The sequence below is a fragment of the Oreochromis aureus genome, linkage group 16, assembly GCF_013358895.1.
Source record: "Oreochromis aureus strain Israel breed Guangdong linkage group 16, ZZ_aureus, whole genome shotgun sequence".
Lineage (NCBI taxonomy): Eukaryota > Metazoa > Chordata > Actinopteri > Cichliformes > Cichlidae > Oreochromis > Oreochromis aureus.
In genome coordinates this window covers 15,322,501-15,340,207 of record NC_052957.1, presented here as the reverse complement: position 1 = coordinate 15,340,207, position 17,707 = coordinate 15,322,501, and the positions used below count along the sequence as shown (strand labels likewise).

Below are 17,707 nucleotides of genomic sequence, written 5' to 3'. Positions count from 1 at the left end.
CTTCAATCTGCGATCAGAGATCAACACGTTCAGCAACGCGTTACCGACCAGCCGGACTCAATCACTGACCACTTCGCCACTCATCTCTTTCAACAGCCCTTAAACCGACAGGGACGTAAATGAACACCTTTTCCTTTCCGCTTCTCCTTTTTTTTAAGGAATACAAGACGATAATCAGGTGAGTTGACGACCTTCGCTCGTCAGGTTCACGCATGTCATGTATTATTTCACTCTTTCACTCGTCTGGGATGGCTAAGCTAACTTCACCAGCAGCATCCTTTTACCGTACACTTGCCTTCAGTGAAGCTGTATCCGCTCGGTGAGTTATAAAAAAAAACATGAGAAAGTTGGTATTAAAAGTATGTAGAGGGGTTATGAATGCTGCTGCCGTAAACTTTGTTAAAGATATAACTGCTGTCATGTTTACACTGGAACTTGTGTATAAAAAGACTTCGGTAAGGGGTTAACGCTAACAGTGATGTTCAGTACCTGGCGGCGGTGTTGCTCTCACTCCGTGAGTCCGCAAACGTTACTGGAAAGTTAGCTATTAGGTTTATAGCTCACCTTACGCTTCTTGTAGGAGTGTGTCATGTTTAAAAGTAACGTCTGACTGCCCCGCTTGTGTGGTATTTGTCGTGGATTTAAGCTCGTGGCGTGTCACGAAATTGTCCAACAGCTGGATATAACACAAATGAGCTTCCGTAATGTTTAGCTAATAATAAATGATTGTGCATTAATGTGGCAGACGGGCTGCTCGCTGCTTTCGCCTCCGCCTCTTGTTTTCTCTTTTTGTTGCTTCCTCTTAAAAGGAAAAGCACAGCTAACGCTGCAGTTGTGGTCTGAGCTGAAATGTAACCTTTGAGATTATGACAATACCCTCCATTTTTGTGCCAGCTTTCATATTAACCACAAGACATTCGCCATGTTGGGCTATTAAAATAGCACCCTCTATTTAGACGCTGTGTGTTTATTACAGTAATGATAGTAAACGAGTCTTAGAAAAAGAAAAAAACTACCTGTTTTTTTTTTTTTAAGTGAGATTAAAGCAGTGGTTTTTTGGAGTTAAGGAGAGTTAGATTTTTGTTAGTGACATTTGATAAACAGTTTCATATATGTAGGAAGTCATAGAAATTCACTTTGTTCTCGCTTGTTTTTGTTTAGTTTTAAATTAATTTAAATTATTGTTATGATTTTTTTTTTTTTTTAACCTTGCAGAATGTTGTAAATCGGGTGACACAAGCAAAAACTTGGCCTAACTTCCATCGCAGAAATCAGGACATTATAACATTGTCCCCATTTGTTTCCTGCAGCACACTTTTAAACACACTTAGCTTGCTTTTAATTCAGAGAACCTTTTCCTCTTGTGAGTGAACACAAATGTAGCCTATGTGGAAAAACTACACATCAATCACAGCAGAAATTTAGGAAAACATGAACAACTGTTGCAGATCTTTCCCTTCAGACTTTATCATGATAATATTTATCCCACTTCTTTAAAAAAAAACAAAAAAACAACCTCAATGCAATCCGTAGAGCTTATCCTGTCACTGCGCATCTTTTGTTTGCTGCACACACAGATTTGCCTTCACAGATATAATTGATATTAATAAACAAGGATGTGACCTTCGCGTTTACAGTCTCAGTGAAATGGCAGCGAGCGTTAGATCTGCTAAAGTTCATCATTTAAATGGCTTCAGTAGCCAAGGCAGCGAGATAAATCAGATCACAGCCTTGATGTGTTATGCATGCATCCAGTAACTGCCAGTGAATCAAAACACAGGTAGAAGGTCACTCATTTTGGCTCATATTTATTCAGTTCACATGCCCTTGAAGAGCTCTGCACGCAGAGCAGTGTTGTTAAGCTCCTAATATCAGCCTTTAACACAGAGAAAACAATAGAGTCAGCAACTTGGCATTTGGGTGCTACGAAGACTGTAGGGCTTTGCTGTCTGGGCTCCAAAGGCAAATTTAGCTCCTGATTTTCAACTCAATCATTCACTTAATTACAAGTTGTCTAAAAGAACTGCTTAGCACACTTAAATTGCCATTAGCAATATACATTAGTGCAAGGCGCAGAGTGAGTTTTTGTATAATTTATTTCTTTTCCTAGACTACTAGGTGTATTATATATGATTTAAAAACACATATATAGTTTTATCTTCCGTTTCCCTTTCAACGGCCTTTTAAAAGCAAGTGTGGGGGGGAAAAAAACAACCAGGGTCTTATAATAATTGTGTTTCACCCATTTTCACCCTGTCTCTCCTATTCTTGCCCTTTTCACAAGTTTGCACTCATTAATCAAAGATGCTGGACTCCAGCTGAGGGCTGAGGTGCAGGTTCATCAATTTGGCAGGCAGCACTTTGTAAGGAACAGTGCAGAGGCTCTTAACACACAAGCATAAATAAATCTGTGGTCTTTATATGCAAGCCCCGAAGGTTAATGCTGCATAATTCAATGTACCCTCTTTGTCTGCTGTGATTGATGTTTTCAAGCATGTAAGCCTTGACAGGAGTCCCTTTTTGTAGGTCAGTGTTGACACTTTATGATTGGGTGAGCTCGAGGGGAGCGGCACAGGGGAGGTGGATTATTAGGAATATGTCGGGGAGATTACTCTTTTTCACTCATCTTCCTGGTCTGTTTTTTTTTTTTCTGCGCCTGGAGATGCTTGTCGCAGTGCTTAATTTGAACCACTGACGCTTCTGCATTTGATGTCTGCCTTCTGTGTTAATTGGCTGATGGCTGTTTAGTATTTATTTACCCCCTTTCCAGCAAAAAATAAAATCCAAAATAGGTCAGCTGAGAATGAATGATTTGACTCCATATTCATACTTCTTGGTCAGGCAGGTGCAGTATTACAAATGAATATGGACCTTTAGATCACTGCTGTTGTGAACTGTTCCACTCTCATGCAAAGACTGTGCTTCAGCAGCCACCTTTTTTATTGATCCTCATGCATTTAAAATCTGCTCACTGCTGCCACAAACATTTCCCACTTTAGCTGTCCTAAGCATGCTGCAGCAGTCACAATTTTTTTTTCGTTATCATTGTCTGGTCTTATTAGAAACTTGTAAAAAGAAATGCATTCTTGAAAACGTTTGGCTCAGCAGAGGCCAAAGTGAAAGGGTTAGTAAACATAACTGCTTTCTTTAAATGACACTGCAAAGGAAACTACACTCACTGGACACTTTATTAGGTACATTTATTAGCACTTGTGTGAATCCCGTTTTGTTTTCAGAGCTGTTTCAATTCTATGCTATTCAACAGGGTGCTGGAAACAGTCCTTAGTGATTTTCATGCGTGTTGAGATTTGTTAGCTGTGCATCCGTTGCACCACATCCTAAAGCTCTACTGGACTGAGATATGGTGACTGTGGAGGTCATTTGAGTACAGTGAACTTGTCGTCATGTTCAAGAAACCAGTTTCAGATCAGTTTTGTGGCCGGAAGCTGCCATAGGATGATGAGTGGAAGATGTGGTAACAGAGGGATGAATATGGTCATTTAAACAATACTAAGTACGCTGTGGTATTTAACCAATTTTCAGTTGGTAGTAATAGGTCTTAAGTGTGCCAAGAAGGTGAGAATAGGCAGCGTTTTTCCAATCCTCTATTGTCTAATTTTGGGCAGCCTGTGTAAACTGCAGCCTCAGTTTGCTGTTCTTAGCCTAACAGGAGTGGGGCCTAGTCTGGTCTTCTGCTGCTACAGCCCATCTGCTTTAAGTGTAGACATGTTGTACATTCAGAGATGCTCTTCTGTATTTCTTCGTTGTAACAAGTCATTGAGTTACTCTTGCTTTCCTATCATCTCGAAGCAGTCTAGCGATTCTCCTCTGACCTCTGACGTCAACAAGCAGTTTTGCTCTTTTTGTCTTTTTTTTGTTCTTTTTCTGACCATTCTCCGGAAACCCCAAAGATGCCTGTGTGTGAAAATCCCAGTTGATCACTAATTTCTGAAAAACTCAGACCAGTCAAACTCTGCCACGTTCACAGTTGCTTAAATCACCATAATTATAATGCTTGGTTTGAGCCTCAAGTTGTCTTGACCATGTCTACTTTCATAAATTAACTGAATGGCTGTCATGTGATTGGCTAATTAGATATTAGGGTTAACAAGCAATAGAACAGGTGTAACTAAAATAGTGGCCACTGAGTGTATGCTGCAACATTAAATTAAAATACCATTTGGCTTTAGGCCTAACCAGTGATTATTTGTTATTATTAACAGGTGTGAATAAAACCTTATGCTGTTCCTATAGATCAGGTGCTGTAGATTATGTTGAAGTAAGCCATGCAGTGTTTCAAACAGATTTAAAGTCTGTTTGCAATGTTCTGGTGTTGTGAAGAAGGGGCAGTTCATTGTTTGAAATTATTAAGGAGGACTATTTCTAAGTTTCTTCTCATCAAAGATTTTATCTGCCAAGCGTTGTGTAACAAATACCCGAGCAATATAATCAGCTACCTCTATAATAATACTCTTACCTTATGGACGCAATCTTAGATTACAAGGCGTGACACTGCAGCCTAAGTAAGTTTGGCATAACAACACAGAGGTCTGTTTTTGATGGATTGCAGAATCTGATTCGAGCTGTTTTTCAGTTTGGCATTGACCTGTAGAGCAGAATAAGAGCAATCACAGCTGCAGTCCAAGACAGTAGAGTTGGAAGTTCATATGACCTCGAGATGAGATTCTCTAAAGGGAGAAGCTGGTGTGAGTTGATATTCTGGACTGCCACAATCAAACACGCCTTGGCTAACGAGTGATACAAAAGGAAAAATATAAGCTGGGAAGGCCTGGGGCAACTTGACTAGCATTGACTGAACTCGCAAAATAAAAGCAAGGGAATTTCCTGCTAGCTAACTGATCACGGATGACGGCATTCTGAGATTAATACAATAAATAAACTGCCAAATATACTTGTGTAAACACAAATACCTCTGGGTGGACCACCCAACTAAAGGGAAACACTGAATGAGTTACAGCAGACGTGCAATACACAATCTGACCTCGATGAGAAAAAATATTAGGTAACGGGGTTGTTAAAGTTTTGAACTTAACAGGCGTTTCCAACTCACAGAATGAAAATGAATACTTTTCAAGAAAAACAAAACAAAACACTATGGCGATAAACCAAGACCAAATGCCACATTTCAGCCAGCAAATATTAAATCATCAGTGTACTCTTTGTTTAAATTGTCAAAAAGTTTATCATTCGATAACATCAGCTTAGAAATTATCAGATGGATAATTATATGTAATTAATTATATGTAAATACTTATATGTAATGATATAACTTTATTTACTTTGGTGGTTGCTTCTGGTATTTTCTAATAATAGGTGCTAACACAATAGCAGTATTTTACACTACTGACATTTTCTCAGTGTAGCTGAAAAGGATAATATATGTGCTTAATACACAACAATGCTTAATAATAAAGGTATAGTACCAGAGGTTATACCAGCAGCATTTCTTTAAGAGTTGTGATATTCAGACATAAACATCTATACTGACAGAGTAGTGACACAAACAGAAGAATAACATATGCACACCATTTGCAGAGCAGATCCTGCTTCCACTATAATTAATAAAAGCGTGCTCAGCAGGCATGAGGGCAGCGAGTAATTGGTGCATGCATGCTGCAGAGGGCTGCTCCTTTAACATTAAAAAAAACACCTGTTTTGTTTTCTGTATTTTCTTTTTCACATGGAGGTGGGCACAGTCATTTTAAACATGCACAGTTTAGAAAGTGCTCAGGATTCTTTAAATAAACATGGAAATGGCATCGGTATTTTTTTTTTGCTATTATGCCTGGAGTATGTAGATATTATACTTACCCATTTTACAGAAAACATCTGTGAAATACCTCAATTTTGACAGCACTGTTCTAGGTCCAAAACATAAAGACACAAAGCAATCCCAAAACAAAAGGCCAGCTTCATGTTTTGCCCGTCAGTCACACAGCACTGTGTAGAACATGCACTGCAAGTGTAACCACTAAAAAGAGTGGTTACACGCCATGATAATCCAAATAAGCTGCACATTCAGTGTAGGGTGAGGCAAACGCTCATGCTGCACTAGATGAATATTGCAAACATAATGATAAAATAACTTCATGTTATAAGTATTTAAAAGAGAAAATGATGACAAGGAGATGTTAGTGTTTTAGAGCCAAGAGGGCACAAGCTCAGTAGCAGGCTTCAAATCATGTTACACAAGGGCAGTTAAGGAGTCTGTTACAGAGGGTACCTGTGACTGTTATTTCCATGACTTAGTAAGCAGCTCTTTGTTGGAAAGCCAGTGTCATTATGTGATGATATTTTTTTTTTTTTTGCATTTTTTAATTATTATTTTTTTTAAATAAATCATATGAAGTTAAATCGGTGAACAGCTTAGTAACCCAAATAGCCTCAGCCTTGGAGTAGTTCACATAGTTCCTGCAGAAGCTCTTTATTCTTGATGTTGATTAAAGTTACCTAGGTCCACTAGTATTCACAACACACAGTGGCACAGCTGGTGAGATGATGGACATGTGCAGTACGTGATGTACAGTCAAGTGCAGGTGATGAGAGATCTGCTGAATACAGGTTTTTTATCGGCAGCGAATAGAACTGGAGGCTAACAGCATCTGTATATCTGAAAGTGACGTGTTAGCTCTTTCATTCCAGATCTTTACCTCACCAGCTTTATTTTGAAGCTTTTTCTGTGTTTTAATGAATGTTTAAATTTTTTGCATTATGGACCCGATATACCTGTAACAGCTGATCTTCAAAAACAGAGCAGGGAGGTAGCCATCTCCGGTAGGAGTCCACTCAGATATAAAGTAAATAAAGTGTCAGCTTTAAGAATATGTCTTCCATTTTTATTATGATTAGCCATTAAGTACAAACAAACTAAAAACATCTTCGGGTAAAAGTAGATATCTCACCAACATCTGTATCATGGCGTTATAGCTCCATCTTCCTGTTTCACAGAGAAAGTTTATGTATAAATATAGGTTGTGAAACATGCTAATTAGTCCCATGTTACGTATGCTAATTAGTCAATTGAGCTGTGGTTAGAGCACGCTAGTCTGGTCTGCTTGATCGTTCAGGTAGAGTCTGCTTCAGAAAGCAGATTTAACAAACTGATAACTTGTTTTACTAGTTTTCTGTTACAGATAATTAGAGTTAATTATGTTTATCTTGGGTTAAGTCTGGATGGGTAATTAAAAATAATAGGCCTTCAATACCAGAATTCACCATGGCAACAGGTAAATGGAGCAGAGTGTTTCTTTTCGTCAAATTGTTATTGAAATGTTGGCCAGTTTGGACTGACATTTAAAAAAAGTATAGATTAAACACACTGAAAAGTTGACTTTTGGACCCACAATTATAAAGTTTGGCCTACTGATAGAAATTTACAACTGAAAAGGTGCTGAGGGTCAGTATGATGGCTGCTTTACTTTTAAAGTATTGTGTAACAGAATATGACCAAATTTCAATGTGTGTAAACATTTCAACATGAAACGCTGACAGGGCACATTAAGCTAAACATTAAGCTTAGACTCCAGTCTATATTCATAAGTTGCCTGGAGAAACTGGTTGAAACTAAGACCATTCACCTTCAGAGTAAAAGTTTGAAATGTGTTGATTGCAATGGTAAGACACCGGTTTTACTTTGAAGGTAGCAGAGCATTCTTTGTTTCTTATTTGCGTTGCACTTTTTCACGTTTACTACCACTCGGCGAGTAGTTCTTAAATATTTGCAAAAAAGTCAGCATCTTTAATTGAAAACCTCAGGGTGACTGCTGTGATCTACTAACAATCAAAGCAATCATAAGGATGTTTTTGACATGGACCCTCTTCAAAGTCAATTTAACCCAGTTGAGAATTCATATTTTTCCCGAGCAACCAGCGATTTCCAAGGGGTTGCCAACCCCCACTATATCATACGCCTGCTAAATGAGGATAATATTAGATCCCTCAGCGATTATTTTGATTTTTCCATGGTATTGTTAATGATTAGGCTTGGTTTAAATGGTTACTTAAGAGTTCTAGAAATGTTAGTGGTTTTAACACTTGCCACACTAGGACTTGAAAGGATTTAAATGATTCAGACTCAGGCAGGTCTAGGTCTTCATTTCCTGTACATTCCAAACAAAATGAAGCCAGATGGTAATGCATGAATAGGATACATGTGCTGACTGGTTAGAAATATTTGCAGTTCCTAACATATGTGTGTTAAAACATCTTTGGACCAAGGGAGTGGCTGTGTCTCAGTTTCTGAACAGAAATATCAATACAAGAGTTGGAAAGTAAATCTCATCATTTTCGCTGCTTTGCCAGAGGAGTTTTAGTGTGCTTAAATTAATGACATTGATTTGATCTAATACATTCCTTCTTATAATTATTGACTCACTGTAAAATCCAAATGTTGGCACCATAGCTCCAAAGCCACTCTTGTTACACAGTAGGCCATAATCCAATATCTTAAGTGTTTTTGTCATGTCCCACTGCCCTCTGTTGTCTCTAGGAGTAGAAGCTTGATTTTTCTACTGATGCTAAAATTTCCCCAGGGGTCCATATTATCATTTTTATTACATTTTCATGTGGCTGCCAGATAGGAAGAATGCTGAATGGGTAAGTCGATAAAATCAAGCAATAAATGACTGTTGTTGTCTTGTATTTAAGGTGGCAAGTGGTGACGTCACAGCAGTGAGCAAAGTCTTATACAGTGTTTTGTTGCATTGACTGCCCATTGTTAACATCCACTGTTAGGCTCTTTGAAATGCTTCTTTTTATTTCTATACTGTTAAATAGAAAAGCAAGCCTGTGCTTTGTAAAACTGGAACATGTAACTGATGAATGAACATGCTGAACTATGTGGATCGCCTCATTTTCAAGTCTTATTTGGGGATGGGATTAAAAATTTTCCAATTAGGGTGAAATATAACAAAGTCCTCCTTTATGAAATTAGTCTGTGCTGCTTTATGCTTTGCTCTCATTTTTTGTGTATCTAATTAATTCCTATCTGTCTTCCTATCTGAGTTAAAGTGTTATGGCTTTAGAGCATATTTAAGTCTCTTGGGGGAGGAAAAAAACTTTTTTGACTATGGGGTATATTTAAATGACTATGGTCCAAATAGGGGTAATTGGTGTTATTGGAGCTATTGTTTGCCTTCGTTTTAAAATTTAATTTGGGATTCACATATAGTAGTTTTATACTTTTTTTTTTTTTTTTTTTTTTTTTTTTTTTTTTTAGCTCCTGTAGAAATTGAAATTGCTGCCTTCACAGCGAGCTGGAAAGTACATCAGATAGCAAGTATATCACTTAGTACTAATTAGAGGTACAATAAGAAAATGTTAGGGTTTTTTTTTTTTTCTTTGACCGCAATACCTGATGGTAATTTATAAGAGTTATTACAAGCTTGCAGGTACTTCAGTTTTTCTCTATTGTGCATCAGTGTTTCATGAGGCCATGTTTTAAAGCAGGCCACAGGTGTATAAAATCAGGCATCTAGCCATGCAGTTTGCTTTTAGAAACATTTATGAAAGGATGGATTATTCTGAAGAGCTCAGTGAAATTTAATGTGGCACTGTAATGCAACTGCTGCAACAAGTCATTTCGTGAAATTTTTTCTCTCCTAGATTTTCCACAATCAGCTGTAATTGGTGTTACTGCAAATTAGAAGAATTTTAGAATTATCACAACTCAGCCACAGTGTCTGATCAAGTAAAGTCACTGAGCTTAGTCGCAGAGGGTTGAGGAGCATAATGTTTAAAAGTTGTCGTCATCAAAATCACTCCAAACATCAGCACCAAAACTTTGTACTGTGAGCTTCTCAGGTTTCCATGGCTGTAATATCTGCAAACCTCACATTACATCACCCAGCACAATGCAAAGCATTGGATGGAGTGGTGCAAACCCTGCTGCCAATCAACTCTGGAGCAGTGGAAAAGTGTTCTGTGAAATTACTAATCATGCGTTTCTACCCGATAGTCTGAGTATTGAGACGAGCGAATGCTAGGAGAGCATTACTTGCACGTCTGCATTGTGCTGGGAAGTTCAGTGGAGAAAGGATAAAAGCTATGGGGGTTTTTTTCTGGTGTTTGCCTCGGCCTCTTGATTTCAGTGATGGGAAGTCTTAATACTTTGGACAAATTTCACCTTCCAACTTTGTGAGAACAGTTTTATGGTTTTGGGTGTGGGAGAACTTGACTGGCCTGCACAGAGCCATGTTCACTTTTGGGTTGAAATAGAATGGCATTTGTGACCCAGGCCATCCCACCCAATATTAGTGTCTGCCCTCATGAACATTCTTTTGGCTATATGGGCAAAATTTTCCACTGACACTCTCCAAAATCTTGCAGAAAGCCTTCAGAGAAGACCAGCTCCATAATAATGCCTATTTAGAGGCAAATTCCATGAAGACTGTAGGTGTTATGTAGGTGGCCTAATACTTCATATAGTGTATATTTCAGGCTTTTTTTTTTTTTAATTGTAGTTTTGAATTAATTAATCAGATGTAGTTCAGTGATCAATGCAAACCTTTCCTGAAAGATGTGATGTTTCATGTACAGTAGTGTGAATTTAGTTTAGCCTCCAATTATAACAGGGTGATATGCCCCATAAATCCTTTCTCTAAACAAACCTGCAATTTTGTTTCTGTATACTAACACAATAAATTGATTATTGATTGATTGATTGAAGGAAGTGGGGTCAATACAGGAAGAGATTTGCAGCAGTATTGTGACCTAAAAAGATAGAATGTCAGTGACAGTCATCAAATTGTAGCAGTGCTGTATCCTTCGATCTCATCGGTAGTCACTTTAATCGCTTGCTTCTAAGTTGAGAAAAGGACAACTCATGACATTCCTACTTTGCTACGCCAGTGGTTATTTTGCTTGTAGTCACTTGATGGTGTTGAATGCTGTTGATTTCTAGGTCCTCAGGTCACTACATTACTGCAAGTCGCTTCCTATGTGTGACCAGTCGTTCAGTAAGTCATCCAAAGACATGATGAATAACTAAAGCAAATGAGACCAGTCAAAGAATTAGTAAAAAACCTGAGTATTGGGCAAAATAAAAAATTTGGTCCATTCTTTAAAAAAAGTACTGACAACAATAAAAATTGTCCAGATAACTTCATAAGACAACAAAAGTGGATGATCATTGAATCTCTTTCTTTGTGATACCTATTAGGCATTTAGCAAACGTCTACAATTCTATCTTCATTGAGTAAATACACAGGCAGCTTAGTCTTTGCTAGTAAACATCTGAAAAATGCGTGCCCCATACTGAAAGACTTGATGGATAAAACCAAGATTAACTTGTTCTAAATGATGGGAAAGGAAAGTATGGAAAAGGAAAATAGTGTCTCATAATGCAAAGGCTTACACCCTAGCCTGTTTAAAAATGATGGAGGCAATGTAATAGCATAGCCATGTATAGCTCTCAGTTAAACTGGGTCATTGTTGTTTATTGATGATGTGACTAAAAAAGCAGCATATAGAAATATACGGCCTCCTTAGATTTAGACAGATGCTGCAAACTGATAGGATGGCGCATTACAGTAGAACACATTAGTAACGGGCCATGGAAAACAATGCAAGAGCATCTTTAAGCAACACATTTGAATGGGGGGTTTTTTTGTTGTTGTTTTTGTTTTTTTAATGTCTGATCAGTCATCTGTAGAGCCCGATATTAGTTATTTGCTAATTTAGTGGTGTGGGTATTTCAGGTGGCTGATAAATGGGTGATAATGGCTAATAAATGAAAATTTAAAAAGTAAAGAAGTGCTAGAAAAAACACCCTTCAACTGTGTTATGAGTGTTGATGTTGCATAGTTGTTTACCAGAGAGCACTCTGCAACTTTCTTGTTGGTGGCGTGTATGGAATGCTACAAATACAACAACTAGCTGTTTGAATTGAAAGACTGTGTAAAACAAAAAAAAAGACTAAATCTTAAACATTTAATGCAATATTTTTGCCAAACCTCATGAATTAAAACTGAAAGTCTAGTTGCAATTGCACAGAAAAAATAAATCCGTGTCCCAACATCTATGGCTCTGACTTCATCTTCTTCGAATATTTATGAGTCAAAATATCTATATACTGAAAAAGTCAACATACCGCACAGACCTATCTGTGTCATGAAATTCATGACATGTACACAGTCCCCTTGTTGATATAGAGGAAATGACTGACTTTTTGTGGATGACCCTAGAAAGACACGGGTCACTGAGGCACGGCAGACAAGCTGAGCTGAAATGGCAATAGCAAAATGAGCCTCACCACAGGAATCCCATCTTCATCTAAAGCTGATCTCTCTCCCTTTCATCTGTGTATATGGTAGAATCCCTCAAGGATTTATTGTAACAGTTACCAATAAGCTTCAGTGTACCTAAAAGGCCCAGCAGTAAATTTCTTGTATTGTTTCCAGGCAGAACGGCTGATATAAATTAAGATGTTTTGAAAATAGTGAAATGTGTTTTGTATCATTATTTCTTCTGTTTATGCTACATCACATCAGGTGTGATCCCTGTGATTCATTCGTGGGTTGCGAGGAGGTGAGGTCAGGCTTTTTCTGGGTTAGTGTGAAGTATGTAATGTTGTTTATCCAAGTGTGTCATGTTTTCCATTTACATTATTGATCCTGAGTGCTGGCACGTGGTATACATTTTAAATGGAAGCTCTAAGTCAGGTTCATCCAAGCTTTTTTTGTTTTTAGTGTGCAGCAATTAAGTGTGTAATTTCCCTCTATGTAGAAAGTTATAATTTGTAACTTTTAGAGGAAACCAAGCAGGAGTTTGCTGTCGTTACGTAATGTGACGTGATAGCAAAAAACGGCATGCTCTGTCAGTTCTTCGCTTATTTCTGTTTAGAAGTAGTGGTAATGAAATGCTTACCATTCCTGAATAGCACAAATACCACTTAGCAGAATGAGAGGCTTGTCGGCATCCTCCAGGGCCTGGACAGAGGATCTGTGGTGTCAGCGCTCAGGAAGGTTTAGAGGGGACATCAAGGTGAATGCTGAGTTGTAGAATGGTAGGAAATCATTGAAATTCAAACTCCGAGGCTGCAAATGGCTTGGTGGCAGATGGAGTCTTTGTCAGGGAAGAAAAATGGCAGTTAGGGAAAATGGCGTTGATGCTCCCTATCAGCTCTGCTGGCGGCGGTGACCTTCTGTCGCTCACGGAGATCCCCTAGCACTTGATCAGTTATCTCTCCTCTAAGCTAGTGGGAAAGGATTTAAATGTCATATTTAAAGGGGGATTAAATGTGTAATCATTAACCAGGGTGTATGTGCATAATGAGGGAAATTGTAGGCAGTGAACAAGCAAGCACTTGCATCCTTGAAACATTTAAAATGGACTGTATTTTAGAGCTGTCCTGTATGCAACCTGTTTGTCTTGGCAACCAAAGCTTTGGCAGCAAAATTGAGACAATGGCTGAAAAAAATCACAGAACACATAAGTTAAGGCTTATGAAAGGGTTGTGATTTCAGCTTTATTCTCATGTAAAATCATTGAAAAAAAAGAAAAGGTTTAATTTGTTGTTCCTCTCTTACACATTGCTCAGACTCAGTCTTGGTGCTGCAGCTCACTGAACAGTACACATAGAGGTATGCCTGTCTGAGCAAATGGAAAGATTTGGTTGTCAAGAAATTATTTTGTTTGTTTGTTAGTGTTTTAACTTGGTGCTGTGTGAAGCTCTTGAATCAAAGTTGAAAAGCTGGTAAAAATAAGGCTAAATGAAGCCTAAATGATCACTACGCTGAATATGAGGGATGTCAGACCAGGCTCAAGCTTAATTTAAAATATACAATTTCCACATTTTAAAGAATATTTACAGTAAATACCCAAAATTGAAAACCTAATAACTATTCAGCAAATGAATACCTAATTATTTGTGTACAGCCCTATAGCATTTATATAAATGTGCAGGAGGGGATAGAAGACCATTGTTGTTATAGAATTACTGAAAATGTTTTGACAGTTAATGGGCAGTGATTACTCAGGGGTATGAATGGCATCTATTTGGCGGTTGGTTTTCATTAACATTATGTGACACAAAATAAACAATTTGCTAAGGTGGAAGGGTTTGTAATGATTAGAATGTTTATGCAAATTATATTAATGTGGTAATGGCTCCTCTCATTACTTGGATAACACACATGCACAGAATAAAACTGCGCTCCACGCGTATTGTTCTTGACTTTAAGCAAATCGCCATAAAATATCGGGTGAACCTGGGGAAAAATGAGGAAAATGAGCAAACGATGCAAAAAGCAAATGACATTGAGACACTAGTTTAATATGTATGGATTTCAGCTTGATGGTTGATTTCATTAGCAGATCTCATTGTTATGCATTGACTGTCCTCCTGCAGTAAAATGAATATTATATTCATGTAGCCTGAATGTCCAGGAGGAAATGTTTGGATAAGTGGCATGCTTCAGGGGGAAAAAAAGCAAAGGGTCCATTGCTGTCATTGTAATTATTTATTATTTATTATTTGATATTCATACATCAAACTGATCTTTCTTCAACAGTTTTTGATTTCGTATACTGAAAATATAAAATCCAAATCAAATATCAAAGACAAGCAAAACATCTGTGTGGATTTTTTGAGCTGTGGTGCAAATAGGCTTTCTGTGTTTTCATGGAGTCCTAAATTTAGTGGATTTTTTTTTGATGTGATAAGAGCAAATTCAAATTATTTAGTTTTAGTGTTACTTAAACCATAATTTTTTTTTGTCATGTAGAGATTGTATGTGTATTAATGCTGTTTCAGGGGAAAAGAGCACCAACCATCAACCCTCCTGTACTTGTGTGTAGTCATATCGTTGTTTTTGCTTTGCCTGCTTACCTGCAGGAGTGCAGTTTTATCTAAAGATTTTCGGATCTTGTCTTCTCTTCACTTCCACAGTTCTTCTTATGTGACAGTGGAAGGCGCTGGTATCTTTTTATATCTTTCTCCTGCTTTGTAGGCTTCAATTAGTTTCATTATGATTCCACACCAGTGACAGCTGTGGCCAGAGGCATTATGTTTTCACGTTGTCTGATCATCCACATCCAATTCCCAGAAACACGATATCTCAGGAGTGCCTAAGGGGAATTTCTTCACATTTGGCACAAAACCATCACTTGCATTCAAGAAAGAACTGATTAGATTTTGGTGGTCAAAGGTCAGGGTCACCGAGGCTGCACAAAGAGCTTTTCTGCCATATCTGAAAACTTTATCTCTTAATTATTGGCCAAAATTTTGTTATAATTGGTGTATAAAGTGATGAAGTCATGAGACTTCCTGACTAAAAAGATCAAAGGTCATAATTGCAGTTATATTGTAATGTTCTGCAAAAACAAATTTTTCAGAACCAAAACACTCTCATTTGGTTGGATACAAATCTTTGGTGCCCATCTATTGCATTTCTTCAAAGCTTATATTAAAGTAAATCTGTAAGTCTGGACAAACATGGTGAGCGGGAACTTGACTCGCACACTACCGCAAGGTGTCATTCTAATTTTGCATACGGTGTCACTGTTGACTCAAAGCAAAGAATCCTGAATCAGAAATCTATGGGGCAAATCAGAGCTTACCCTAAAGAGCCAGAAATCCAAATGGGAAATGTCAGTCATGTTGTTGTTGTTACGGCACGAGCACCTAGTAGAGGTTTTTGATAGTTTTAGCTGTGTGGTGGCAGGCATATACCTCTGCTCCTTCCCATAGTAAAGAAGTAGCTAACTGTGCTTATTCTGTTCGTAACGTGAATTAGCATGTCGTTTGTTTAGCACTCTCGTAGGCTCACTGGATTCAGCTGTTAATGAAGTAACGATGTTGTGAAACTCTGCACATGTATGGTAGTTTAAAGGCTTTTTTTAACCTTTTTCAGCTCAAACAGTAGAAGGCCTGACAAGCTGTTGTCACAGCGAGGCTTAACTCAATGAAAGCAACAGTGCTTCTAAACCAAAAGCATGTTTAAGCCCACATTCAAAATACATACTTGTCATTTTTGTTAGTTATAAAAAATTAGCCACTGGTTGTCTGCACAATTGCTGGTATGGTAATAATTCAGAGTTATTAAACGTTAACCTATTAGTGTTGAGTACCAAAGTTAATGCTGGTGTTATATGGCAGTCTGAAGCAGTGCAAGCAGGTGATGGAAATGTGCAGTTAGCTCCAGAGGAGAAGCTCTTTCTGTGAAGATGGCTCTGAGGCAGACAGGAAATTAGTTATTTTTTGCTGCACATTCATCAAAATAAAAATAGTCTGAGTATCCCAAGTGACTCTCATGGATCTATTGAAGCCACAGCTGCATGTACCGTGAGCTTAGTATTAACTCTCCAATGAATTTCAGGTGTTTTGAGTGCTAATAAAAGAAGCCAAATGTTTTTCTTTTTCCTCATCTTACAGCCATTATCTTGTTTCATTTCACTACAAGTGCCATATTTAAAAGAATAAAATGCCCTTTTTAATTTTGTAATCTCTCCCTGTTAGTTTTCCTAAAATTATGATGTTAAAAGCCAGGCACATCCTGGTGCCAAGAACAAAGAACTGGAAAAACTGTTTGATATTTTCCTTCACCATTTCTCTGATAACCTTTGCTTTAATGGCTCACAGCAGTGGAATGTCAACAGGGATTGTCTGTGTTCAGTCTGTTGCTCTTGTGGAGCCCCAAACAGTGACATGCAGAATTGGTAGAGCATTAGGGAATAAAGTGCATGTTGCCGTATATATAGAATGTACAGTGTCGTGAAAGAATATTTGCCCTCTTGCTGATTTATTTTTTTTCATATTTGTCACAACTCTCATGCTTCAGATAATCAAGCAAATTTTAATATTACACAAGGATCACCCAAGTAACTACAAAATACAGTTTTTAAGTGCTAATATTCCCCCTCCCTCTTGTTTTTTTTTTTTTATTTTGTTTTTTCATTTTGAAAGCTGTATGCAGTTTCCCAAGCCACACCCAGGTCTGATTACTGCCAGACCTATTAAATAATAAATAATAAAATTAATAAATGCCCTGACAAAGTAGCCTAAAAGATCTCAAAAGCCAACGCATCATGCAGTGATCTAAAGAAACTCAAATACTGCTGAGAAAGAAAGTCATTGACTAGTCTGAAAAGGGTTATCCAAAAGTGGAGGACTTGGGAAGGTTCACCATTATTCCAAGAGTGGCCAGCCTACCAAAATTACTCTAATAGCGTGATGACGATTCATCCAGGAGGTCCCAAAAGAACCCAGAAAAAATGTAAAGAACTTCAGACCTCATTTATGTCAGTTAAGGTGAGCGTTCCTGCAAAAACCACTGTTCACCAAAAAGAACACAAAGGCTCATCTTACATTTGCCAAAAAAAACATCTTGATGATTTTCAAGACTTTTGGGAAAAAGTGGACTAACAAGACAAAAGTTATATCCCTTTACATCTGGTGTAAAACTAAGACAGCATTACTGAAAGAGAACATCATTCCAGCATGACAAATATGCAATAAAATAAGAAATCTGGAAGTAGGCAAATACTTGTCATGGGACTGTACCTTGGAATTTAGATTACAATAATATTTTGCTTAAAATAATCAATCTAATATATAATAAGGCTTAACTCAAATGTCATATTCATTTAATTTGTTAAGCCCATTTCCCATCTTTCACAGAAGTAGGCAATTATGATTTCTTTGGCTTCATTTTATTCTACATTAGGGGAAAACGGTGCTAGTCCCATT

The 17,707-nt window shown here is 37.7% G+C and overlaps 1 protein-coding gene across 7 annotated transcripts in view; it reads left to right on the top strand.

Annotated features, from left to right (window-relative positions):
- LOC116322958 (bromodomain adjacent to zinc finger domain protein 2B) overlaps positions 1-17,707 on the top strand; it is a 48,374-nt gene continuing 30,667 nt past the window's right edge. For 4 of the 7 annotated variants that reach the window (XM_031743203.2, XM_031743201.2, XM_039600231.1 and 1 more), the window contains exon 1: positions 1-178. The gene's annotated coding sequence lies outside the window, so the exon portion shown is untranslated. Of the gene's footprint in view, positions 179-230; positions 320-17,707 lie in introns of those variants that run through there. The other 3 variants (XM_031743204.2, XM_031743200.2, XM_039600229.1) reach the window with 2 other exon arrangements.